Source organism: Protopterus annectens, chromosome 7.part0, assembly GCF_019279795.1.
Source record: "Protopterus annectens isolate FY-2018-M chromosome 7.part0, PAN1.0, whole genome shotgun sequence".
NCBI lineage: Eukaryota > Metazoa > Chordata > Ceratodontiformes > Protopteridae > Protopterus > Protopterus annectens.
This window is the reverse complement of record NC_056739.1, coordinates 969,026,991-969,048,434: the sequence shown is the minus strand read 5'-3', so window position 1 is coordinate 969,048,434 and position 21,444 is coordinate 969,026,991. Positions and strand designations below refer to the sequence as shown.

General features: G+C 39.4%; 1 protein-coding gene across 2 annotated transcripts in view; it reads right to left on the bottom strand.

The window, feature by feature from the left end:
• LOC122806810 (tropomodulin-2-like) overlaps nt 1–21,444 on the bottom strand; it is a 922,231-nt gene that overhangs the window by 883,782 nt on the left and 17,005 nt on the right. The window contains exon 1 of one of the 2 annotated variants that reach the window (XM_044077541.1): nt 20,139–20,184. The exons of the other annotated variant lie outside the window; for it this stretch is intronic. The gene's annotated coding sequence lies outside the window, so the exon portion shown is untranslated. Of the gene's footprint in view, nt 1–20,138; nt 20,185–21,444 lie in introns of those variants that run through there. 2 annotated transcript variants of the gene reach the window in all.

The following is a 21,444-nucleotide window of genomic DNA, read 5'->3' as shown; positions in this document are numbered from 1 at the left end:
CCTAACAGTTTTTTACTGGTTACCACTTCTACAGTGGTATTACTGAGGGAGTACATTTTAAAGTTGTGTTTCTCATGAAACAGAGATTTAGGCTAGAAAAGCAAAACTTTGGTTTTCTTTGGGATAAGCAGGAGTTGGGAGTTTTCTAACCATTTTTCAGTGGCAGTGATGAATTCTTGTGTAATTTGGTCGGAGTGCCTATGGTTGATGGAAGCACATATAACTGTTGAGTCATCAGCGTACTTTGAGAAGTGTGTTATATGCAACTGTGAAGAGAATTTAAAAAGATATTGAAGAGGAGGAGATGACCAAGGATTGATCCTTGTTGGACATTAGTGTTGAAATGGAGAAAAGATAAGAGCACTGATTGCCATTTTACAGACTGGCATCGATCAGCGAGATAACTCTTGAACCAGTTTAGGGTGGCTGGTGTTAGACCCAAGGCCGACATTTGCTCTAGTACATCTGACTGTATCAAAGGCCGTTGATAGGTCAAGGAATATGGCAGAGACAAGTTGACCACTGTCTCTGGCTTTGTTCACTGTTTCTGTGAACACTACAAGAGCTGTATTTGTGTTATGGGAGGGTCGAAAACTATGCTGGATTTGAGTTAGAAGTTTTTCTTGGTTGAAGTACTGTAGTTGTTGTTTGTAGATGCATTTTCTAAAATTTTAGACGGGGGGGGGGAATAGGATAGCTATTGGTCTGAAATTATTGAGGTCTACAGAAGCTCTGCCTTTATAGAGGGGAATAAAATGTGATTTTTTTCCAGACTTTGAGGACATTGTTTTCCTGCCTGGATCTACTTGGAAGTATAGATATGGGGTAACATATGCCACTTGATGTTATTTTAAGGAATTCACTAGGTAGATTATCCGCAGAGGCAAAGCAGCTTTTTAGTTTGCTTAAGAGTTTTTTTCTACATAGACTGTAGATACTGCTTGAAGTGTACATGAGGAGATAATAGTGGTTTGTTATTTGTGATCTGCAGTACTATAAATAAATTGTTTGGTAATAGAGGCTATGTGGTTGATAAACAGATGCAGAGTAGTAGAATGTAAGGTGGGAAATGAGTAGTTCAGATTCAGATCAGGATGCAGTACAGCTGACCAATGTTTGCAGTGAAAAAGCTAATTGAGAAGAAGCTAAAGATGAGGAAAATGTCCAACTGGGCATTCCTAGACTTGGAGAAAGCATATGACAAGGTCCCAAGAAAGCTGATTTGGGGCAGTACTGCATTTGTTTAAAGTCTCAGAAACATTGGTAGAATTAGTGCAGGCTATGTACAAGGACCGAAGGACTCACGTCCGAACGGTGTTTGACCCCACAGAGGGGTTCCCAGTGGGAGTGGGTGTGCACCAGGGTTCAGTTCCAAGCCCACTGCTGTTCGTATTGGTGATGGACTACATTAACAAACAGGTTGGAGGGGACAGATCAACGAAGTTGCTGTATGCAGACAATGGTTTCATTACAGGCGGACACTGAGCAAGAACTTCAGCAAAGGATAGGGGAATGGAATGTAAACTGAATGCACATGGGAATGAAACTAAGCACAGATAAGACAGTGATAATGGTATCAAACTGGGAAAATCAGAAAAAGCTAAGACCCGAGATACAAGGGAAGATAGTGGAACAGGTAAATATCTTCAAGTATCTGGGAGGGGCGGTTGAGTAGAAGGGAAGTCTAAATGAAGAGGTGAAAGCTAGAATCAGAGAAGCTGCAGCCAACTGGCATATAGAGTTTCAGGTGTAATCTACGACAGAAGAGTGCCAAATAAGATGAAAAGTAAGGTGTACAGTGGTGTGATTAGTACTACTGTATGGTACAGAAACCTGGGCAATAAAGGCAGAGCAGATGAGGAAGCTAGAGGTGAGGGAAAAGTGCCTGAGAAGAGTGGTAGGATGAACAGTGTATGACGGACAAAAAAATGAGGACATAAGCACAGAAACCAAAGTAGCTCCAATTGCAGAAAAAAAATCAAAAAAACAGATTATGGTGGTTTGGACATGTGCAGAAAAGCAGAAGACAATCTGGTGAAGAAGATTTGGAACAGACAGGTGAAAAAAGATCTGCAACACTCAGGCAGGAGTGTCAAAGAAGGCAGAAGTGTGCCACTGAATCAAATGATGGCAATAGTTAACATGATACCCTGACCCCATGTAGAAAAATGGGGAAACTGGGGCTGATGATAATGATGATGATGGCAGTGATGATGATAATGATGATGACGCTGTCTACATAGTAGGTATTAAGTTGTGTAGCAGTATCCAGACATGTACTATTTGGATTGGGATTATATTTCTACCCTGGTTGCAGTATTTTCTTGATGGTTGACTAGAATGTCTTGGGATTGGCTTTGCAATTACTTTGGGGTTCGCTATAGTATTTTTTTCAGACATTATTTGTCTTTTGGCCTGCTTAAGAAAACTTTTATTGTTAGAGGTTTTGTGGAGTTTTGTCTTGTCTGCCAATTTTTCCAGGCTCTATTTTAAATAAACAAACAAAAGTACAGAAACCAAACACAGCTGCAGGCAGCACTTGAATAAAAAAAATAATTCATAAGGAAAAAGTAAGCGCTTCCACAGTATATTCAACCGCTTCATCAGACTGACTACATAAAACACACAATCCACTTAAATAGCAGTTAAAATAAATCAGTTAAAACCATTAATTATCTAACAACTTCTTAAAGCAGCAGAGAGGATACGGACAGTATTTTTTTATATTTTTTATGCATGTTTATATATATATATATATATATATATATATATATATATATATTAATATATATGTGTGTGTGTATATATATATATATATATATATATATATATATATACACATACACACACACATACACTAGATCGAAGGTTCACTAATTTGAAACAGTGTATGGAACACACACTGCAGCGAAAGTGCACTTAATTGAAAGTGCACTTACGCGAAGTTCAGTACAACGACTATGCGATGTACTGAACTTCCGTGCAGTACTCACGGACCTTAGGGTTAGGGCACGTGTCATGCTGTCCCCTTACCATAGGTCCGTGATGACTGCAGCGCAGTGAAGGACATAGCAATGCCCTCCACTATGGTGCGATAGTCACGAACCTTAGGGTTAGGGCAAGGGGATAGCTTTACTAACTATCGCCTTACCCTAACCCGTGTCCTAACCCTAAGGTCCGTGAGTATCGCACCATAGTGGAGGACATAACTTGTTTTTTGAGGTCCTCCACTATGCTGCGGTACTTTCGATGAAGTGCACTTTCGCGGAAGTTCACTTTCACGTAAGTGAGGCTTCCTATTACAAGTTCAAAGTTGTGAACTTTCGTTCTTGTAATAGGAATCCATATTATATATATATATATATATATATATATATATATATATATATATATATAGGTTCCCTACGTTAGAACGACAGCTCAGAATATCACCGACGTCAGAAGAACAAAAGCTCAAAAACACAAAAGTTCACATGCCCGACAAACCACAATCCCGACACTTAACAAAAAGTTCACTGTTACACACAACACAACACACACACAACCACACCAACAACCTAAAAACCTACACTACACCTTACACAAAACTATCTATGCACTAACCTTAACCCAAACCCTAACCCTAACACTTACCTTACCCGCACCCTAATTCCCTCACTATTGCACACTTACCTTACCTGCACCCTAACCCTAACCCCCTCACTATCGCACACTTACCGAGTCGCGCTCACAAGTTACCCCTGTCGGTGTTTTTGCTGTCGAGATTACGACTTGTCGGTCATCTGCTTCATCAGTCTTCTGGGAGGTGTTTTGCGCATCGATCTTCCGAGCTGTCGGTCTAACGTAGGGAACATTTTATATATATATATATATATATATATATATATATATATATATATAGATATATATAGATATATATAGATATATATATATACACACACACACACACACACACACACACACACACATTTTGCTGTATTAATAAGTATATCTATATTTAGAATGTCATATCATCAGTATCTTCTGTGATTGCTCCTTTAAGAAGTTGTTAGATAATTAATGGTTTTAACGGATTTATTTTAACTGCTATTTAAGTGGATTGTGTGTTTTATGTAGTCAGCCTGATGAAGCGGTTGAATATACCATGAAAGCACTTTTTTATTCAAGTTCTGCCTGCAGCTGTGTCGGTTTCCGTACTTTTGTTTGTTTATTTGGATTATCCTTTATCGTACTGTTCCACTATCTTACTCTCGGTTTATTATTTTGTATCTCTAGTTTGCATTAGTCTTCTCGTAGTGTTAGTTAACCAGAGTGCATCTCTTGCTTTTATTTCTGCGGGGGGGGGGGGGGCATTTTGTTTAAGGCGTTGAGAAATTTAATTCAATATTTCTTAATGGCATCATCTAGTGGGATATTTCTTAGTATATTCTAGTGTATTAAGGACAGGATATTGTTGAAAGTCTGGGGGTTAAAATTTTTTGTGTTGTGAACAGTTTTTATACTTTGCTGTTTTAGAACTGCGTGTGATGTTTGGCAAAAAGACAAGGAAAATGGTCATTGAGGGGAAGTGATAGGGTGCCAGACAGGGTAAATTTAGTGGGATCAGATACCAAGATCCAGTCTAGTATGAAATTTGAGTTTTTGCTCAAGTATGTTGGAATTTGTATCAACTGTTTGTATCCAAATTAGATTTATGATAAATTTAGGGGCGGTAGATACAAGGTCAAGACAATTATTAAGAACATCTCCTACTACGAATGAGGGATGGAAGTGGAGATCCAGTATAGAAGGTCTTTTAATACATTGATATTATTGCCTGGGAGACTATATAAATTAATGATATAGATTTTTTTTTGTACATTTGTTTAGTTTGAGGAAAGTGATAAGAACTTCTGCATTACTGAACTGTGGTATGTGGCATTATAAGGGATTAGGCTGAGATAATGTGAGTATATTATTGCTACACCACCTCCTTTCCTTTTAGTTCGGTCATTCCTAATCATGTTGTAGTTTGGTGGTAATATTTTGGTGTTGCTAATATTTGGTTGTAGCCAGGTCTCTGTTACAGCTATGATACTAGGTTTTTGAATAGCTATCCAAGCATGGGCTTCTGTGATTTTATTACAAATACTTCTAACATTTAGAGTAATGAAAGTTAGTCGACTACTATTAGATGGATAACCTGCTCTTAAATTTTGTTCAGTACTATCGACTTTGTTTTCTTTTTAAATGAGTTTTGTTGGTTCCAGATTAGGGTGAATAGTGCCACTGGTTAGGAGTGATGTGCGTTGGACTAATTATTTTAGTGTTGTTTTAGCAGGGGAGGTTATTAAGTTTACTTGATGGTACACGGAGTGGTTTAAGTTTGAAATAGAAGCGCAATGTGTCCTGATAGATGTTGGCTGTTATTATGGTATTAACTTTAGGTGGGGTAGGTTTATCTGGTAGGTACTTTGTTGGGGAGATGATAGTGTGAATCTGGTGCCTTTGATGACAGGTGGGATGGCTAAGGCACAGCAGTAGTAAGCTCGTACTATTACCCATTACCCAATGTGGGGGTGAAACATATAGATTAAGTAGTTTGGGAGAAAAAACTGTGTTATAAGTAATGTATGTCTGATGATGGAATAGATATATGCAAGAGGTGTGAGTGACAGATATAGAACAAGTAGTTTGAGACAGAAACTGTGGGTTGTGTAACTAGTACAGGTTTGATGTTGGAATATTTAGAAAGTATGTAAGCGGTGTGAAAACAGGTACTGGCTATATATGCACTGGAAGTAACAAGGAAGTAGGGATGAAAGGCTGAGCTACAGTTAGGAGTGATGAATAATAAGGAGCTAAATGATGACGGAATATTAAGGGCTGTGTGTTTAAGTTGGATGGGCAGGGTTTACTATTAGCGATTGTGTGTGGCTGAATAGTATAAATGTAGATGTACATGTGCACACAAATGGGCGGGGTGTGGCCGAATAGTATAAACGTAGATGTACATGTGCACACAAATGGGCGGGGTGTGGCTGGATAGTATAAATGTAGATATACATGTGCACACAATACAACACATCTGTAGGAGAGTGGTTGCACAACTGTATACAGATATTTTTAGTGACTGCATCAGTGGCAGCAATATGTGGGAACCAACACCAAGTAAAAGAACTGTTATCTTGCTGTTTATACTTTCCTGGCCCCAGCAATCTTCCTGGCCCAAGCAACCTTGCAAGTAACCCATGTCCTCATCCAACTCTAGGTCCAGAGTAATATACACAGATGCCCTGGCCCTCTGTCTTTGGGCCTGCATACGCTTTAGTAGACTTTTAACAACACTGCTACCATCACAAAGTGGTAATTTGTGAGGCCCTAGAGGACCAAACACAATGAATAGAGAAGTTTGGGAGATTAGGACTTTGATCTTAAATGAAAGAGCCATCATTCCTTGGTCAAGATGGAAAGCACAGTAAAGAAATGTCTGACCTTCACAGAAATGCAAACCATCACAAAACTAAGGAAACACAAACTCAACTTAATTTTATAGGGAGCTGCCTCCACACTCATTCTGATATCTTAACATACTGTGGTAGGGCAGCACAAACATGAAGAAAAGGGATCATGTTAAAAGAGAAACGCCTTTTCCTCTTCCATTTTCTCCACGTTTAGCTTCACAGAATATAGTACAGCACTTGTGAAGCAGCAATGTTAAATATACTGACATACTAAGAGTGTAAAAAAAAAAAGGAACTGAAATCGTCATATTTTAAGTCATGACTAATAAACCCTAGGACCCTATCCAACTATCGTACAGGTGGAGCATGGTTTTCCACTGAGGAGTTTCAGTTCAAAAATTTAATGTTATTGAGAGTTTCACTGCAATGAGTTGCATTGTGCAAGACAGCAGATAACTTTATTTCTCCACCGTGGTGCAACTGTGGCATTAGTAAATACTATTTAGAATGGTGTTGGAGGTGGCACCCCACCCCCATATAGAGAGCATGGGGGGGCTTGCCTTCCTGAAAAAAAATTCATGTTTTTTAAATACTGAAACTGGTTAGTCAAAAACCTTATCTTTGTAAAACAGTGAGTCAAAGGAGGGTGCTTCGACCTCTTGTAGGTAAACCAGTCTTTTATACATCAGGTAAACTGCTGAATTTCACAAACTCTAATGCCAATGCAACTAGCAAAGAACCTGAAAATAACTGTTTTTGTGAACTTAACTACAGTACCGAAGCTGGAATCCTTTCGAAAATTAAGACAGCATACATGTACATTACAGCACCAGCCTTACAGTGACTTTAAATATCTAATGTCAAACCATGGCTATCCTGTTGTAACATTTTACTTCTTCCTACCCCTTCAGAGCTTTCAAACTATTAGCAGTGGTAAGGTTATCCAACTGAATGAGCAACGGCAGGCAGAGAAGCACTGCAATCGTCATCTTCAGCAAAGAAGGGAATTCCTTAAAGTAACTTGTCTCTCTCTCTGTCTCTCTCATTTGTCGCTCTGGACCTCTACCAAAACAAAAAGAAATATAATTGTAAAAACATTACATCTTCTTGGAAAATGCTGCAAGTATTGAATTCTTCTTTATTCCCTTGTCATCTTTGAACAAGTGCGTAATACAAATAAAGCTCAGAAAATCCTCACTCAGCAGTGAAACCATTAAATAGATATGTGCTTGCTTTAAAATACTCAAGAAACTTAAATGACTATTCATGCCAACAGTGAGGTCCATCAAGTTAATTTATTTTTGTACCCACTTTAAAGTTTCTTTGTAGAATTTTAAGTTTTCCAACAGTGTTTTTTTTTTCAATAAATATGCACTGCCTGACCCTGAAATTCCTCTTAATCCCAAGCTTCGTTCATATCAAGTGTTCTGCCAAAAGCATTATCGCTATAATTTGTTTAGGATTCAATTAATTTGATAATCTTTATTATATCTTGTATTTAGTATTATCAAGAGAAGGACAAAAAGAAAAAAAATACACACCCCCTCCAACACACACACAGTTCAGAAAAGAAAACTCTACATAAAAGAACATTTTTTGCTTGCTGTTGAAATAGGTTGCTAAAGTCTTTCTAATTTTATCCCAAGGAACAAGCTCTAACTTTTATCCCAAGGAACAAGCTCTAACTTGGACTAGGTAAATAATGCAAGCCCTGATTCAATTCCCATGACAATTAAGGCAGATGCAACAATGGCATCTACGTTGTTTTCTGACAGGAAGCATAATCTCAGTGCAATAAATTCATGTTTAGCTTTATAAATACATACTTTATAGGATCATAGGAAGTTACTATGGTATTGGCCCCGAGGCCCTTATAAGCCTAGACAAGAGTTTATCCCATGTTTAGACAAGTCAGTACCCAAAGCCCCTGTCCAGCAGGGACACAGGTGGAATCCCAGGGGTGTATTTTCTGTTTCCCATCCCAGTTATCCAGGTTGCATTTAAAAAGGGATAAAGAGTTACTCTGCTTGATGTGGAGAGGGAGTCTGTTCCACAGATGGGGGAGTCTCTGGGACACAAATCTGTCCCACCAACAAGCCCTATTGGTATCACAGACCAGGTTGAGGTCACACGTATGGGTTGCTCGAGTGGAGCTTGACTTGTGGATATGCAGCAATGCATCATATTCAGCGCATGCATATACAGTATACAACACAGATGTTTGATTCTGATGGATGCAACTTGGGTCTGACAAACAAAGGCAAGACAAAAACCAAGTTAGGTAAGCTAGTAAGAATTACGCCCACACATCAACATGCCCACAGTGGACAGCAGTTCTTTCACTTATGCTCTACATCACAACAGTAACTGCACATTTACTTCACTGGCTCCCATGTTATACATCCAACCATCCAAGAGAGGTACAAGATCACAAGACCAGTGTCACAGCAGTCAGTGCACAAGCAAGATATCAGCAAATGGGACTGCATCACTGTGGGTCAGATTTACCCTTAGCTGAAAGGTCACGTGGCCACTCGTGGCAAAAATAACAGTGGCTAACAGCAGACAGAACCGTGAGAGAAAGGAAACTGTACTTCAGCAGAAAGCCTGCCTGAGCTGAACCTTGCTGATCTTATAACCCCCCCCCCCCCCCAAGCTTGACTGAATGGCTGAAAATAGAAAGGAAAAGATGAAATTATGTACATAGAGCCAGCTTCTTCTGAAATCATTTGTAATACATTTCGCTACCTACAGTGAGAATCTAGAAAGCACTCAGGGCATGGAGGGATGGATATGATACAGATGTTTGTTTCAGGAAGACAGCTCTTTATACACCTGAATTCTTTTGTTCTTACAAGCAACTTTACAAATATGAAATGCTATGCTTTTCTAACCATTTCTGAATAAGATACATTTTGATTATGCAAAATGTAAGCATCCAACTGTGTCCCATGTTAAAATGCTGTTTTTGTTTGTTTTACAAAATTACAGAACATGCCACAAAATGCATTCAGACAAATGCATTCAAACTTGAAAGATATAAAAATTTCATGAAGCTGATCTCATTTCTTTAGGACCCTCACTTCTTTAGGACCCAGAAACATGTTCACAAACAATTAATTAATTAATTAAGCCTCCTAAATACTGACAATTTTACAAAAAGTTGCATTACCACTGCAGTCCATGTTTTTTTTTTTGTTTTGTTTTTTTTTCTCTCTCCAAAAGAGTTCTATCTGTAACAGTTTGTATTTTCTACTAAGTACTTCAGGGAGGACACCTGCAATATTCTAGTACAAAAATGTACTTTGATTAGGCTTTAACATATAAAACTGAACTTTTTATGTGAACATTTCCTTTTTTCAATATCGTTCTTCTACTGCAACAGCATTTAAAATGCTTGAAAATGTTTTCCCTATGAATGATTAATGGAGGATTGTTCAAAACCTTCCTCCGTTTATTTCCATACCACAACTACTAGTTAAATGCTAGACTGGAAGAGGAACCCTCCAAAACTTACAAAACACACCTTAACATTCAACTCATAGCTAAAGTAATCCCACCATCTGACGCTCTTCCTAACTGGCTACTTGTCAGAATACTCAATAAAAATAAAAAAAGCTCTCCAATGACTAGAATAAAACAGACTTTACTTCAAGCAGTGAATACTGTAAAAGAGATAAAGAACAGGAAAGTGAGATCTTTAGAAAAGAGTATGATAAAATTACATATAGAAATGGAAATTGTGGGAACAATACATACAGAATAAAGATTTGAAACAGTGAGGTTTGAGAGAAGGCAGGAATTGACCGTTGTAATGCTATTATATATAAAAAAAATAAATATCATCATCATCATTTATCATCATAATCTACTTTTTGTCTCCCCATTTTTCTGCACAGGGTCAGGGTGTGGTGTTAACTGTCACCATCTCTCTCAATTCAATACCACACTGTTCCCTTCTTCGACAATCATGCCTGACTGTCGCAGATCTTCTCTGACACAATTCATCCACCTCTTTGCTGGATGCCCTCATTTCTTCTTACCTTCTTCCTGTCTGCCTCAAATCTTCAACAGATTGTCTTCTGCATTGCTTCATGTGTCCGAACCAGCACATGTGTCAGAACCACCGTAATCTGTTCTCTTTGATCTTTTCTGCAACTGGAGCTGCTTTGGCTTCTCCTCTTATGTCCTCATTTCTTCGTCTGTCCCACAATGTGCATTCTACCACCCTTCTCAGGCACTTCATTTCCATCACCTCTAGCTTCATCTGCTCTACCTTTACTGCCCAGGTTTCTGTACCATAACAGTAGTACTGGTTGCAACACTGTTTGGTACACTTTGCTTTTCAGCCTCATTGGCATTCTTCTGTCATAGACTACACCTGACAATCTATGCCAGTTGACTGCAGCGCCTCTGATTCTAGCTTTGACCTCTTCATTCAGACTTCCCTCACAGATACTTGAAGCTATTAACCTGTTCTACTATCTTCCCTTCTATCTCAATTTTCAACTTTTTCTGATTTCCCCAATTTGCTACCATTACCACTGTCTTATCTGTACTTAGTTTCATCCCATGTGCCTTCAATTTTCCATTCCATTTCCCTATCAAATGAAGGTTCTACTAAAAAATAGCACAGGCAGTTTCAGATGCAGTTTAGACTGAGCACTTTTGCTCTTTTTAATAAATTAAGAACTTCATCATAATCTAAAAACCTAAATCAATATAAAGATTTAAAAATGGTAACATGAAAGTCACGTGATCAATGCCAAACAATCATCGCATACTCAACAAAATACATTCCTTAAAGATAGTGTAAAATGACTAAAAACTGTAAACAACATTCACCATAGACATGACTTAATAGTACCTTAAACAAATCACTGAATAATCACTTTTGCAAAAAAAACACAATGTTCACTGACTCATTCAGCCCCGGATTTTTATCTGCTCTTAATTTAATTTACCATGGAGATTCGCAACATTCTAATAATAATTTATAACTGCCTGAGAAGACTTTTAGACCAACAGTGTCAAGAATGATAAAAAGTGTATCCAGAAGCACTAGAGCAATCAAGCGGACAATCGACAAATAAATAAAATAAAATAGAATTTATTGGTAAGCGCTTTTGGCTGTGTGAATCCAGCCTTCATCAGACAAGTTCAAAATACATAATGCAACTTTTTATAGGGTGTACTTAATACACAATTAATCAATTATGATGTGAAAACCGCCAAAACGGCCAAAATGAATGAAAAACTGAAATTTCTTGAAATTAGGACAACTCAAAGAATGTTTGGCTAAGGATTTGCTCAAATCATTATTCCTTACAGCCAGCGTACGATCGTAAATCCTTCTGATTGTCTTGCCCATGTAATAACACAGGCAAGAATCGCACAGTGTCAAGTAAACTACCCTTTGAGAATTGCAACTATATCTGACTGAGTGCCTTTACCAAGACGTTTGAAGTGTTGCAAACAAAAATGGCACAGTTTGCATCTACGCATTTGCATGTCCCTGGTGAACCACACCTTGTCAAAATAATGGAGGAATGATTTTCTAACAAACACTTCAAATTGTTCACTCTTGTAAGTGACCATCTTGTGATGCCATGGTGGTAACAGAAATACTTTAAATCCCACTTTTTGTTTGAGAAGGTTGTGTTCTACAAAAGGCTCATAGACGATCTGATCATCTTGTGAAGGGATACAGATTTGGGCCATTCTTGCCCGAGTTATTACGTGGACAAGACAATCAGGAAGTTATCATGGAGGATTTATGAGTATACCCTGGCTATAATAAGGTACTATTCAGTCATATCTATGCTAAATGTTTGCAATTTTTAATCATTTTAACACTGCATCTTTAAGAAATGCATTCTGAGTATGAGACAACTGTTTAGCATTGATCACATGACTTTCACGTTACCATTTTTAAATTTTGGTGTTGCTTTAGTTTTTTAGATTCTGATGTTCTTAATTTATTAAAAAGAATGAAAGTGCTTAAGCTAAACTGTGTCCGAGACTCTGTTTGTGCTGTTTTTTTTTTAGTAGAACCTTTGTTTGGCAGCTTGTTTTTGTTCTACATTGCTTTGTGCATTTCATTCCATTCCCCTATCCTTTGCTGACATTCTTGCTCAATGTCTGCCTGTAATGCCACATTGTCTACATACAGACATTTTGTTGATTTGTCCCCTCCGACCTGTTTGCTAATGTAGTCCCATAACCAGTACGTACAGCAGTGGGATCAGAACTGAACCCTGGTGCACACCCACTCCCACTGGGAACCCCTCTGTGAGAACAAACACTGCTCATACTTCAGTCACTGGTCATGTACATAGCCTGCACTAATTCTACCAATGTTTCTGGGATTTTGAACCGCCATAGTACTGTCCAAATCAGCTTTCTTGGGACCTTGTCATATGCTTTCTACAAGTCTAGGAATGCCCAGTTGGGACACTCTTCCTCATCTCTAGCTTCTTCTCAACTATCTGTCTCACTGCAGACATTGGGTCAGTTGTGCTGCATCCTGATCCAAATATAAATTGCTCATCTCCCATCTTACCTTCTACTACTCTGCATGAAAGTTCTGGAGAGGGTGACTGATAAACGGATGTGCAATGTGACAGGAGTTTGATACCTCTGTACTGCCCACAGATATGGAATGTCCCTTTTGTTCTTGTATACTGGCACAAGTCTGCTTATTCTTCAGTCATCTGGGATATGCTTTTCTCTCCACATTGCTATGAGTACCCTTAGGAGCCATTTCTTCCTATCTCACCCAGCATCTTTATCATATCTACTGTGATCTCATCCAAGTCTGCTGCTTTCCCTGACTTCATTTAACTTAGTGCTATTCGTACTTCTTCTAGTTTGGGCTTCTCGTAAACCATGTCTGGGGCAGTACAGCTTCTGTGGGGTTTTCTTTATTCAGAAGCTGCTAAAAGTACTCCTTCCATCTGCCTTTGATGTCCTGTGGAAGGGTTAGCAAGTTGTTAATGACATCCTTTATGAAGGGTATCTATCTTTTTTATCTTTCTGTATTGGTCTTGCAACCCGATATATAGTCTCTTCGTGCCACCTACCAAGTCACTTTCCAGAAGCTTGCAATTCCTTTCCTAGCATCTGTTAGTCTACCAGTACTCCTTCCTAGCCTGGTCCTTTTTCCTTCAATTTATTTAAACACAAATATTAGCACTGCTTCTGGGACTCTCCATGTAGCATTACTCCCTTACGTGTACCTTGTGTCAAAGAAAGTCTAAAACTGTTAAAACTAGTAAAGTGAATGTGATTCATTTAAAACAAATTTGACTTCAGGGCTTTGCATCTTTTCTGGAATAATCAGTATAAGAACATCCCATAAAATACAAAAATAAATAAATAAAAAGTTCACAGAGTGCTGGTGGTCGGGATTCCACATCTTTCCAGGTATCTCCCATCAAGACTGCAGAACGTATTAAATAAAGTACAGTTGTGCGAAATCCTACCATAACAGTAGGCATACTTCTTTTCACGGTTGCAGTATTCACCACCTCTTGAATCTCTTGCTAAGGATAGCCCAACAACTGGCCAGTATACCAAAGCTTTTATTACCAGTACGTTAGACATATGCTCCCCACACAAGCATAAAGCATGAAGCTGACATACATATGCTCCCAACTCAGAACTGAAGTGTCCCAGGAGAACTAGGACCCTACAGTGGAAAGGAGGACATGTACATCCAGAAAAAAAAGAAGGGATGGAGAGAAGGACAGGAACCTCTTGCCCAGTACAAAAATACCACCCATGCAAAAAGAAGAGAAAGGTGGCGGGAGGGAGGGAGTGAATACTGCAACAGTGAAAATAAGGACAGCTACTGTTAAAGATTTTATACAACTGTACTATGTTCTTCCATATCACTGTTGCAGTATTCATTACTTCTGGGAGAGTACAAAAGCTACCATGAAGGCAGGGAGGAGAAGCCCTCCAGAAACCCATGCAGGATAGCCTTAGCAAAACCTGCCCTGGCCCTGGCAATATCATCCCATTTGTAACATTTTTGTGAATGTGTGAACCAAAGAACAAGTAACAGATTCAAGGATGGAGTTGATATCCAAACCTTTGAAGATGGAGAGAGCCCTAAAGACAGCCACTGCTCCAGTAGAATAAGCCTTCATGGAAGCAGACAACTGCTCATCATGAAAACAGTAACAAAAAGAAATAGTCTTGGAAATCCAGGAGGAGATGGTTTGCTTAAACATTGCCAAACCCAATGTCCTGGCATGAAAAGAAACAAAAAGATGATCAGCTTTACGAAAGGCCTTTGCTGAGCTGTCTATGCAAACCCAAGGTATGAAGATCCTTCTCATTAGCAGATTGCGGAGAAGGGAAAAAAAGAAGGAAGCTGGATAGACTGATTAAGGGACAGCTCATTAACCATCTTGGGCATAAAACAAGAAGTTCTACAGAGACACAGTCTCTCTCTATGAAAAGCCAAAAAAGGGAGATACTGCCAAAGCATGTAGTTCAGAAACCCTTTTGCCAGAAGTTAAAGCAACCAATAAAAACAACAGTCTTCCAGGTGCAATGTCACAAAGGAGAAGCCACATGCTCAAAAGGGCCCTAACTTGGCTATTCAAGAACAAAATTAAGATCCCAAGAAGGAGGAATGAGCTTTCTTGGGGGGTCTAATATGAAGGCCACCTTTAAGAAGCTGCTTGACTTAGAGGCCAAAGGAAGAGTAAGTGGCAGATGGGCAGAAATGGCTGATAAGTGGGCTTCACTGAAGACAATGCCAAGCCCGCATGCAGCAGTTCACACAGGTAGGAAAAAAACAAGGGAATCCCCATTGAAATAGGGTCCTGGTGATGTTAGACACCAAACAGAAAATCTCTTCCATTTGGATATATATGATTTTTCTGGTATTGGGTTCCCTGAACTCCTACAGGACTCTAAGCAATTCCTCACAAAACTGGTGTCAGAAAGGAATCAAAATGCTATCAACCAAAGTATCAGTTGAAGAGTGAATGGATGAGGATGAATGAGAGTTCCTTTGTCCTGTGTAAAACAATCCATGTGGTGCGGTAACTTACAAAGACTACTCCTAGCCAGATGGAATAAGAGGGGGAACCAATGCTGTTTGGGCCAAAAGGGGGTCACCAACAAGACTTTTGGGGAGCCCTTCTCAATTTAGTGAAGGACCCTTGGAAAAAGAGAAGGAAAGGAAAGGCATACAGGAACATGTCCTGTCTTAATCTTGGAAGGTAATCCACCTTTCAAGCCAAACGATATGGGACTCTGGAACAGAACTAAAGGAGTTTCTTGTTCAGAGGCAGCCAAAGAGATTCACTTGAAGAATACCCTCCAATGAACTATATCCAGAAACACAACCCTGTGAAGCATCCATTTGTGAGGCTGTATCTTGGATCTTCTGACAGAATTTGCCACAAGTTTGCACTGTGAAGGTACACAGACTGCCTGCAGGGTGGCTTGCAGAATGATAGCAATTTCCCATGCTTGAAAGGTCAACCTGCAAAGAAGGTAAGACCTCATGCCCCCTTGCTTGTTGATGTACCACATGACTGTGATGTTACCCACATAAACCTTCAAGAGACCCAGGGTGCACGAAAAGCTTGAAGGGCCATAATGAGAGCCTGCTTTTCCTTGATATTCCTGTGATAAACCCTCTGCTGAAGGGACCAAAGGTCCTGTACCTTCTGGGTGCCTGAAGCGTCATCCCACCCCAGCTTCGATGCGTCTGTGAAGAGTTCCTGAGATGGCTGTGGAGCGTGGAAAGGAACACCTGGACTGAGAAATAGCTGCCGTATCCACTAGAGAAACTTCAGTTTGAGACAAGGAAGCAGAGGAAAGAGATGGTCCAGCAGCTGGAGGTGTTGAAGCCACACTGATTGTAGGTACCACTGGAACTTCCTCATATGAAGCCTGGTCCAGCGAAGCATGGGAATAGTGGAGGCCATGAACCTCAGAGCTCTGAGAAACTCCGTGGCCAATGATAATATACAAGATGGAAAACGGGAAAATGAATGGATAAAAGATGTACAATCCCGTAACAGAACTCAATGAAGGCTGCCCCACAAAACGTCACCGTAAACAGACTCTTCAGTCCAGTCCAGTATAATAAATCACGATGTTTTAATGCACAGCAAAAAATTGACATAAGTTAAGCGCTTTCATTTCCACAATAAACGGAAACTTCTTCAGAACAAAGCAATACATCATATACCACACCTATATATATTGTCCATTTGATTAATTTATCTAATCCAATTAATCAATCATTCAATTTGATTCCCTACCACATTGAAATTTAAGGAAACATAGTGGTATAATTGTTGTTTGCTTGAAAGACATGTTGTTCACATATTGACTTACATTCAGTATGCTAAACTGTACACCTAATACTATATTTTATACAAGATCACAAAATAAAAAGCTCATAAAATCACCTACATATCTAATATCTAATTTAAACATCAATATATATAAAATCAATGTACATGTATAATATACAATCTGTAAAATAAATATGACTGATATATAAAATGTATATAAATATAATGTAATATAATATAATATAATGTAATGTAACTTCATCATTAGTTAAATAATTCCCTCTGGTTTTAAGCCTTGTCTTGTATTTTCCTTTTAATTTTATTGGCTCTTAGTTTTAAAACTGGTAAAAGGGACATATGATCGTTCAACCCAAGGGGTGTATTGGAATCCAGTCTCAGTTGCCAAATAAGCTCCCTGTAACTGAGCTGGTTCTCCCAATCACCACCTCTACTGTTTTTTAGCACCTTTTCCAAAACCCAAAATTTGTAAGTAGCCTGTTCACAAGTTAAGGTATGCCTATAAAGGGCATTGGTTTCCTTCTTCCTTCTTCCTGGTAATATCATATGTATGTTCGTATACCCTTCGACGCAGATGCCTTTCAGTCTTCCCTACATAATGTGCTCAACAAAAAGTACAATACGCTAGATAAACTACTCCACTAGTATAACATGTACAATAACCTTTTCCTTTCAATACAAAATTAATAGTGGGTAGTTTAATTTCATCCGCGTTAGCCATGAATGTGCATTGGTGGCACTTACCACAGCAGAATGTACCCTTTCTTTTGTTGTTATCCTCCCCTTGCCATTTTCTCTCAAAAATAGTTTTTAAATTTGCCCCTTTTCTGAAACTATAACGTAAACATCTGTCAAATATACCTGCACTGTTAGGCATACTCTTAAACATATTCCAGGTCCTATTAATGACCTTTTTTACTAAATTAGTGTTGGCAGTGTATGTCATAACCAAAAAAGGAGTTTCTACAGACATATTGGGAATTACATGGTCAACATCTTCCAAATTGTTTTCCATAATGGTGTGCCCACTTGTTGTCTCCATATTTAGTAAGGGAATATATTTTGTCCCCCAACCCTGTAATATTTCTTACTTTAAAAGGAGAAATAATGGAATTGGGGTAACCTCTTTCCTGTAATAATTTTGTACATAGTCTAATTCCTTAATTAATTCCTCATATCTTGTTGTCATCCGTGCCACCCTTACCATCTGTCCTTTGACAATGTTCCTCTTCTGTAATGGAGGATGGTTACTATTGTAATGAAGGTAGGCATTCGAAAAACAAGCCTTCCTGTAAATACTAGATATAAATGTTCTATTACTGTAATCCTTCTTGATAGTTAAATCCAGAAAGTGTATTTCATCCTTATTAAATTCATGTGTGAAACGAAGAAACGTAGTGGATTCGTTAAAATACTGTAATGCCACCAAGGCCTCTTCCTGTGTACCTCCCCATACAATCAAAATATCATCCAAAAAGCAATAATATTGGATAATATTGGTCATAAAAGGTGACTTGAAGACAAAATGTAATTCCCAGAAAAGCATAACAATATTTGCAAAAATGGGGGCACAGGCTGCCCCCATTGCAACCCCATCTACCTGTTGATAAATTTCGTCCTGAAAGTAAATGAAATTATTTTTTAAAACCAAGTCAATGTTCTCCAGAATTAGTCTAAATTCATTGTTGGACAAAAACTTAAATTCAATCAACATATACTCAAACCAGTCTAGTCCTAAGCTATGCGGAATGACAGAAAAAAGGTCCTTGACATCTATAATAAAAAATGTATAATGGGATTGAAAAGACACTTGATTTAGTTTCTTTAATAAGTCCCAAGAGTCAATAAGAATATGCGTATATAATTTGGCCAAAACAGAGGATGGGAAAGCAGGGAAAGAAAATGATTTGTGGAGGACAAAACCTTGGAGGCAGAAAGAAATATCAGTATCACACCAGTCTGGAATCTGCCATCTAGGAAAATGCGATCCTGAGATAGGAGTCAACATTGACTTCTTAAGGTTGACAGTGAACCCCAGGCTGTGCAACAGAAACTGGGTAAAATGAAGATTCTGCACCAGTGTGAAATGGGATGGAGCCTGAAGCAACAGGTCATCCAGATAAAGAAATATTTGAATACCCTGAAGCCTGTAAAAGGCAACTATAGAGCTAGACAGGTCTACCTGAGTAGACCGAAAATCCATTCAAATCGAATCTTACTTAACCAAGAAGACAACACCTAAACCTTACTTTAACGAATGTTCACATGATCGGAATTTTAATCAGGGAAAGGAGACAGTTGGCCAGCATTTAAAAAAAAAACACACACACAGAAGCATGTCAAACCCACCCAAGTGGGGGCCTTCACCCCCAACACCCCCTAAATTAAATATGGCAACTCCAAGACTGCACTATAGTGTGAAAAAGAGCAAATTTCCCCTTGTTTGTCAACTGCTTCCTTTCCCGGATTAAAATTCCAGTGATGTGAACATTCGTTTTCAGTGTTGTCCTCGGTTAAGAAAGATTCGATTAAATGGATTTTCCATCTACTCAAGTAGACCTGGCTAGATATTTGAACACCTTTGGGGATGTTGAAAAACCCAAACAGCAAAGCAGAGAACTGAAAACGAGAGAACAATACAGAGAAACATAAATATTTCCTGAATCGAGGGTTGACAGGAATGTGAAGATAAGTGTTCTTCAGATCCAAGGAGACCAGAAAGGCATGGGGGGGGGGGCAAGAGGAAACAAGAGTTTGAAGAGAGAGAAAATCCAAAATGAAGGCACTAGGACAAAGGTGTTCAGAAAAGAAAGGTCCAGGATAGGTCTCCAAGAAACCCCTTTCCTTAGGGCCAGAAACATCCTGGAATAAAAACTCAATCCCCTCTCTGTCTGCAAAAACAGTTGAACAGTACCCCGGCCCAGCAGACCTTGCTATATCCCTGAAAAATTATGAAGTTACTCTGCAGGTGGTTGAGAAATACTGGAAAAGGAGGGGAAGGGTCTTCCAGGTCATAAAGTAGCCCTGCCAGATAATGGAGATAAAGCAGGTGTCTGTGGTAATCAGCTGCCAAACTGGGACAGAAAGAGAAGGCCTGAGGGAAAAGGGAACCTGGCTGAGAGGAAAGGAGGGCAGAGAGTCAGATGGCTGCAGATTTGTTAGGAAAAGGACTACTTCTGGGGCCTGAGCATTCAAGCGGGCTTATCAGGGAAAAACACTCCCAAGAGCCTTCTTACCTTTGAAAGACTGTCTAGGTAGCCTACATAAAAAGCCGTCTTACTAGGACAGTTCCTCTGAAACGTGGGAATAGGCAAGACAAAAATCTCCTTCAAATCTTTCATGACCTCACCTTGGTTCTGTAAGGTCTTAAAAAGGTCAGCCACAGCAGTATCAAACAAATTCTGGTTATTCACAGGAGTATCCAGAAGTTCTTCTTTGATATCATCTGGCGAAGCCTGGAGTAGTGCCTCATCATGGAGCCAGAGGCAGCAGACCTAGAAGATGCGTCAGCTGCATCTTAGCTGCATTTAATTGAGTGTTGAGCAAGCTGAGAAGTGGAACTAAGTGAGGAGAGAGCTGATACCTTACCCTCAAATTAGGGCACATCAGAAACAATCTTCCCAATCTGGGAAAGAAGAGACAGGATGTACCTTCTCATATAAGTCTGGTAATTGATGGCCCTGAAGGCTAAAGTAGCCAAAGTGTACACCTTTTTGCCAATCCTCTCCATGGCTTTACTGTCCTTATCTGAAGGAAAGAGCTTGGAAGAAGGCAACACCTTAAAAGGCTTATCAGTAGATCCAGAAATCACTGCAGAATCAGATGAAGGGCACTTACACAAACTTGCAGGCATCAGGCACCTTATAGATCAGTTTGTTTAGGAAAAAGGGTACTCAGAACAGCCAACACAGGAGGGACAGTTGAAGGTTTAAGAGAGTCCATTTGTAACAACTCATAATACCTATTCTGGCCATATGATACTTGGGAGCAATCCCATTTGAAAAGCTCCATCATACACAGGACCATGTCACTAAAGGAAAGCTCCTCCCAAAGGAGAATCAGGACTGATAGATTCCTCCTCCTCTGAGACAATCTAAAGGTGAAAGTAATTGAGAGGAATAGGCTAGGGAGTCAGCCTCAGAGTCAGAATCCAAGACTGTGGGTCCCTAGATCACTTAGAGGTGGAGAACTAAGGAGGTGTAGGAACTGAAACCCCCTGAGGAGATGCCAATGAAATCAATGCCATTCCCTTTGTGGATCCCTGGGATAAGACACCACAGGTTTACTTGTCTGCCTTTTCTTCACCGAGATGTCTTCTGACAAAACGGGGAGGTTGGTGCCCCTGGCTGGATTCGATTAAGGTACCCGGCACCTCTTCCCAAACAAGCATCTCAGGAATCCATTTAGGCCCCTTGAAAATAATCAGCCATGGTTTGCTTTCAAGGTCTATGGAGGATGGTATTCCAGGAGAAGGCGAAGGCCGAGGTACCAGAATTAAAGAACTTTTCAAACCTACAGTGATTGTGTTCCTGTTTCGTATATTCTATGGAGGATGTCTGCAAGACCTCTGAGCACATGCAAGAAGCAGGTTCCATGCCAGTGTCTCAGAAGGTCACAGCAGAAGAAACTGATGGCAATACCAGGCTGCCCTCTTG